This window comes from Amblyomma mixtum, chromosome 2 (assembly GCF_055824585.1).
Source record: "Amblyomma mixtum isolate Tamu chromosome 2, ASM5582458v1, whole genome shotgun sequence".
Taxonomy (NCBI): Eukaryota; Metazoa; Arthropoda; class Arachnida; order Ixodida; family Ixodidae; genus Amblyomma; species Amblyomma mixtum.
This window is the reverse complement of record NC_143013.1, coordinates 94,400,325-94,407,435: the sequence shown is the minus strand read 5'-3', so window position 1 is coordinate 94,407,435 and position 7,111 is coordinate 94,400,325. Positions and strand designations below refer to the sequence as shown.

Sequence of the window (7,111 nt, the reverse complement as noted above, 5' to 3'; positions counted from 1 at the left end):
GAGTTCTCGCCATTTTCTTGCTTGTACACTTTAATCATCTATGCCACTGCTGCTACGGCCAGAATACTGGTCTGCAGTGTAGGGAAATAATTAAATTAATATTAATAAACTTATGCTTATATAAACCCACGAAGCTGGTGTAGAAAACCAATACGTGTGCTCCAAAAATGCTAGCTGGTCTCGCTAGGCTGTGTTAAACATAGAACTATGACCGCAAGGGCAAACTTGAGCACAGGTTGCCTATGTCGCTACAAATGAAAGCTGCATGCCTTAAATTTGTGGCTCTGCGGATGCTACTAAATCATTGCCCCATTTAATAAATAATAGATCTAGGGTTAATCTCTAAGCTACATTGGCCTAAAAATGCTGGTTTCACAGCTCCCCTCTTTCCTTCCGAGCAGAGATGGATTAAGTACCATCAGTTAAGATGGCCGCTTACTGGCAGTCACTCTTTCAAACGTTTTCGTGAACTAGCAGTAGTATGGGTAACCACATGTAGAATGCTTTATAGAACAGTTTATTGTAACATCTCTTGTCAATAAAGAGCATGATATCAGGCTTGTGAAAGGGGGGGGGGGGGGAGGGGTGCTTGCCGTTTAGTGAAATTACGAGCTGGAATGAAAACAGTTAAGGCATATTAACGTTAAGCCATATTTAATACCTCACCTGGATTTTCGAAACGCACGTCATTAACTGTGAGGTCGGCTTATAACCTCCGCCGTCCACACATGTAAGCGCTCCGTCGTCGACAGTGGATGCTAACGAGCAGGAATGGCTCTCTTGGAGGGGAGGGGGGGGGGGTGGAGGTACTTAAAAGGGCCTTCTTGTAAAGAAGGAAAACTACTTCTACTATTTTAATTGTAAAAAGGTCCACAGTGCCAGATGTGAATATACTTTCAGGTACGAACACGTTGTTTTCACTTTTTTTCCAGTAAGACATTCATTCGCCATACCCGGAACTCGTCTTATTACCGTCACTCTAGCTGATGTATGCACAGCCCGTAATTAGAAGTAACAAAAATCAAGGCCTTCCATTTTAACGCAAGGACACATTAACTGGCCCCTCATCATTCAGGGAAATGCCCTGCAGATATAGCGGGAGTCATCTGGCTCAGTATTATTACCAATTCTTCACTTGTAATGAGAAGATCTCTCAGGGACGTCCTCCACAATACCTATCGGCCCTTATGGAATGCCTGATACTTTTAAGCGGAGATCGGCAGTGTGGGTGGCGTAAAGCCTAGCGATAATACTGAAGCATCGTTCGCCTTTTAAAGCTTCCATTTCTCAGGTGAGTGCTGATAGTCACCAATGTGAGCATGTCTGGAAACCCACACATTTTTCCTGCAGTTTAGTTGAAGTAACCAACATTAGTTTAGCGCGGGCTGCGATAAAACTGCAACAAACCACGACATAATTGCCCGCGTTAAATAGGGAAACAAGTGAAGGAGAAGGGAGTCTACCAAAAAAATAAGGATATAAAAATAATATACTTTGCTGTGTTCTATTTTTTCCTACTTCTCTGACGAGTGCCTCTAGCAGATAACATTCACAGATTACATGAATATACCGCCGGTATACCAGTGTGTATGTTGAAAAACGGCAAGTCTGTCCATATTACGAACAGGTTTAAATCACGTTCTTCTCATAACACTGCACTCATCAAAACAATCAATGACTTTTCAATGCATTAAACAAGAGGGAAATGCAGGATGTGTTGTGAGGCTAGATTATCGTCCGCTCATACCGTCACGAAACTTCTACAAATGGCAGCAGTCAGCAATTGGATAAAGTCGAGTTGTGCATACCAACACCTGGAAGAATGCAGTATGCGGGAATTTCATCTCAAATTTCTATTCTTGTAAAACTGGACTGCGGGCGAGCCGTAGGAATAAGTTGTAGGCACGTCGAGTGCTGACTTCAAAGACCTCCACTATTTTAAATTACACTTGATATGTCAGTTGAATATAGCAGGAAACGATACGAATGAAAGTCGCTTCTTTGTTGAGTGAAAATGAGTGAGCGTGACTTAGATAGGAATGTAAGTTCGGTACTCGTGGTACTTTTTTCGGTACTACTACTACATACTTAGGGATTGCAATACAGCACCACGGCCATGGTACACGCATCTCACCAAGAGAAAGACAAGTACAAAAAAGTGACATTTGCCCGGGAATGTAGAGGCTATAATTTGTAGGGAGTATTTCAACACTCATAATGCTTGTCATCTAGTTCTGTATGGATACAAGTGATGGATGGTAAATGAGGATTTGATATCTTTAACATTTCGTTCTTTGACTCGATCAGATAACGCGGGACGTGTTTCTTAAACGGGTACAGGGAGAAAATTTTTTGGCGTTCGTTTTTTTTTCCTTTGAAAAAGGCCTACGGGCCTAGTAATCGTGCAAATGAGCTCAAAACATCGGTGTAAAGAGTTAATATTTAATCGAAGATAGTTTTCTACAAGCAGTTTCAGCCACGGTAGGCGCCGGCAATGGAGTGCACCTTGACGTCATGGCGGACCGGCCAACCTTGGCGACCGCCTTCCTTATGACATCAGCTTCGCCGGCCGGCATTGGTTGTTCCTGTGAAGAACCAGTGGCTTCGGTGACATCACAGTAGTTGGAGAAAGTTCACTTTGACGTCACTTAATGCCGAGAAAAGCCAAGTGGCTTCCGGACAACAATAACAATAACTCAACGCCTGCAACTGAAACTTGCTAGAATGCACATTACGCCTATGAAACAAATCATGTAGTTTTAATTCAGAATTTTGTGGTTTATGGTATATAGCGGTTTAACTTCCTAAAGCCACTCAGGCTATGAAGGACGCCGCAGTGAAGGGCTCCAGAAATTGCGACCACCTGGGATTCTTCAACGTGCACTGGCATCACACAGTACATGAGCCGGTAGCATCTTGCCTTTATCGAAATGTGTCCGCCAGGGCCGGGATTGATTCTGCGCCGTTCGGGTCGGCAGCCGAGCGCCATAACCACTGAGCCACTGTGGCGGCTGGCTCGAAATTTGGTCTCTGTACCGGTTAAGCCTGGCCTCAAAAACATGGTTCTACGTTCAGCGTCTTGCTTGCCTTTTGCTGTTATTAATTTTTAATGCCCTTAAAATAGCACACGCACTAACCGCCTCAAGGAAATTTCTTATTAGCGCCCAAAGCAACATGCCCATGCAGGTTGCACAGGGCTACTAGCAGGTAGCACAGTGATTAAACTTCTAATTGTTCTATGCTGTTTTTTTTTTGCTTTCTTGGTGCTACCATAGCGATAGTGAACTTTCACTGTTATATCCACACGTGACGCAAACAAGTTCATCGAGTTGTAAAGTCGGAATTCAAAAAGTGTAACAAAATGGACAACTTTGAATTGAACGCGGAAAAAGCTTTTTCTTTTTTTAGCCAGCGGTAAGCAAGGTTCGGTGCGATTTGCGACGAAAACAAATCAAAAAGCTTGCCCTTGATGCACTGGATGAAATAAAGGCATTACGCGCCCACGAGAGATAAACGTCCCGATGCCCCTTTATTCTCCCCGACTGCCTTTTGTCAGACTCACTTGCTATTGCAGTGGTCCTTTCGGTGACCTGATAACTGCGGATTTTTGTGCCCAAGTTTTCGGGCTGTCCCTTTTTTAGACACTGCACACGGCAAGGCAGCTGAGGCTCTCCGATTTCTTTTTGTTGAAGTATAACGCACGACTGCAGACCCTTACTCTCATGTAATTCTTTGGACCAGCAATGTGATCTAGTAAACATCAATCTTCCTCTCTTGAACAGCTGCTTGTGAAATATCAATTTGCCGCCGCTTCGAGCTGTCTCTCCTGAGCACTGGAGGATTTTGGGAGTCCTATTTGTATCCGTTCGTATTCATGCAACTCTCAACCCTACTCAGTTTCCGAGTTCCGAATTTCTAACCTTAGAAGATTGAATGTCAGCGAAACATTTTGGATTCGTTCATCTTCATCATGAAAAAAAGTTTCCTGTTGTGAGTAAAGGCTTGGTATAAAGGCTTGGCAGGAGTAAAAGCGCTCGGAGATAAATGTCGCCCTCTTCCCCAGGGAGAGAACTCTGCTCATCGAGCGCACATTTGCTTCACAAGCCGTGACCGAAAGAGCCATGCCTTTCTTTACATTCCCAGACAAAGTAAATGGCCGCAAGCTTTACGTCGCTGGCCACCACTTTTTTTGAGTTTCTTAACATAGCAACTAATAGTTCTCGGGAGCACACTGCGATATGCGGATAGCAAATTGGCAATGAATATGCGCTTAACACGGAGGTAAATCATTTAAGAGATGAAAAGATAAATGGAAGATTACGAATAAGCACCCTTAAGTTATTAGGAGCAGTTTGCCGATATCTCTCATAAATAAATTAGGCAACACTAGCATTAAGCTAATAATCTCGTGTGGGACCAAGGCCTGGAGACACTTAGTTGAATTCCCGCAGTAAATTGAGGACGGAGCAGCTCAGTACGGAAAGAAAACGGTTAGAGGCAGAGACGCTGAGGACGAAAAGAACAAGTGGATCGTGAATTAGAAGATATATAAGGTTAATGATATCCAAGGGGAAATAAACTAGAGGAATTCAAGTTTCATGCGACAGCTAATGCAACAAAAAATATCGACAGTCTCTTGGGGCATCAGGATATAGTTCGTCGATATAAAACTTAGCGGAGGCGGCAAAAATAGCCCTTTGTGTCACGGCGTCTAAGCCTGTACACGCGACATTAAATTTTTTAGGACCATCTAGTGCTCTTTTCAGCAAGTGAATGATTCCAACAACATCTTAAATCTCTGCTGGACAGAATGATAGGGCCATTTCGTGTTTAGAAAAGAGGATCTTTTTTGTGCGCGAAAGCACTATTGTGATGAATAAACGCCGAGCCAGATCACATGATGTTTGTGTGCACGTGTTAAATGAAATAAAAAACCAAAGCAAATAAACATCCGTGACTGAGATTCGAACCCGCGGTGGCGTGAAGATGACAGCTTTGCTTTCCACTGCGCGAGAGCACCAGGCTATCACCGCATTTTCTTCCTTTCGTGGTATTTATTCACATGGTTTTGTACAGAAAGGATATATATACATATGTGTGTGTGTTCACACACACACAAAGAAAACTATTTACACAGAACCTAGTTAGGGCCTAAATGGCACAAACATTATATTAAGCATAGTAAGGCCGGTAAGAATATACAGTGCATCTGGAGAGGAAACCAATTCGGTAAAAACTCCTGTTCTTTGTAAATGTCCGTTACCTGCAGCAACAACATTCGGCTAAAATGAATTCTGAGCAAAACGAGAGGTTCAACGTTGCGGTCTTCCATGCGCGTTTTCCAAAGGCTACGAAGTCCAATCACAAGAATCATATCATAGGGTATAGAGTCAGGTTGGGAAACAACAAGGTAGCGCAAATTGTAGGAATTTAGGAGAAAATATTTCGGAAGCGTCCTCTGCAACACATCCCAAAACAAAACCGCGTATTTGCAGTCTATAAAACAATGTTAAATTTTTTTATGCACATTGCACAACCGAGAGCTTACAGAAGACACAAAAATGTTTTTCCTATCGAGCCACGTGTTGACAGGTAGAGCTTTGGTGTGCAATTTATAGAAAAATGTTTTGGTGCAAGGAGAAATTGGCATTTCACGCACTCGCTTTAAAATATCATGGCCCAAGAGCCCAAAGTAGACAGAAAGATGCAGTGGGGGCGGGAAGAGCGTTGATATCAACTCCCTGTACAGATTTTTGCGCAAAACAGAATATTAAGTACTCATTTGAAAACTGAACTGTCAAAAAACGCACGGAGGCATAAACTTCCTGCATAAAGCCTAGTAAACGGGGTCGTTCAGTAAAATTGGAAGAAACTACTAAGTTCGGAAGTAGAGTTATGAAGCTAACCTGCAAGAATGCTCTAATAATCGGAAGGGAACAAGCACGGAAAAAGAAGAAACGGGCAACCAAATGTCTCACATACAGGTGCTCTAGGCCCAGGCCACCTGTACAAACAGGCCTGAAAAGGTTATCACGCCGCATGGGCTCAAATTTGGAGGACCAAATAAACGTCGCCAATATACGATGGAAACGCTGTATGTAATGTCTGGCGCAGTGAAGGACCTGGAGTACGTAATAAACCCTTGTTGCCAGAAAGGTGTTGCAAGCCTGGGCTCGACCGAAAATTGAGAGGCGATGCGGTACAAACGTCCGAGCATAACGCTCAACAGCCGGCACTCGCTCTCTCCAATAATGGGCACTGGATTTGTAGGCATGAAGTGGAACACCAAGATATTTAGGAGGCACACAAGACCATTCTATTCCAGCATAGAGGGGCGGGGTTGTGCCCCATGAACCAAACCATAGGCCAGAACTTTTGCAGCGATTCATTTGGGCACCCGAAACGATGCCAAATCGATCTATCGTGGACAACACATCATCAATGCTGGGCTCGTCAGTACAAAAAAAGCAAGATCATCAGCATATGCTACCAATTTGACTTCATTACCCAAAACAGGGAACCCATGGATCTTACTATTACGCAAAACACTCAAAGAAAGCGCTGCCAGGTAAAGAGAAAAAAGCAGAGGAGACATCCCAGGCAGCACAACAACATTGACCGAAGGTCGGTCAACTGTTGGCAAAAATTGGCACGAACATCGGTCCTACACTGGCATTTGGGCCGAGCGCTACCACTTTACACATTGGACCTACTTTCATGCCAGTTTTGGGCCAATGTTCGGACGATCAAGCGGCCAACGCAGTACCGATGTTCGTTCTGCAGCATGGGCCAGCAAAGGTCTCATACTGGTATCCAACTTTCAAACATTGGTAGCCAGCTTTCAAACATTGGTAGCCAACTTTCAAAGATTGGTAGCCAGCTTTCGAATAATGGTTTCCAGCTTTCGAATAATGGTATCCAGCTTTCGAATAATGGTTTCCAGCTTTCGAATAATGGCATCCAGCTTTCGAACGCTGGCACATGCAATTAACCCACTCGCCAATGACCGGCACTGTGGATGGATGTACATACCATTCTACCTAGCAAATATTCATAATAGAGGGTGCGAAAGAATTCCAGAAAAAAGACCCGTTTATTGCTTTGAGTTACA

The 7,111-nt window shown here is 43.6% G+C and overlaps 1 pseudogene; it reads right to left on the bottom strand.

Moving 5' to 3' along the window:
* Window positions 1-5,167: 5,167 nt before the first annotated feature.
* Window positions 5,168-6,595, bottom strand: LOC149360210 (uncharacterized; annotated as a pseudogene).
* Window positions 6,596-7,111: the final 516 nt, after the last annotated feature.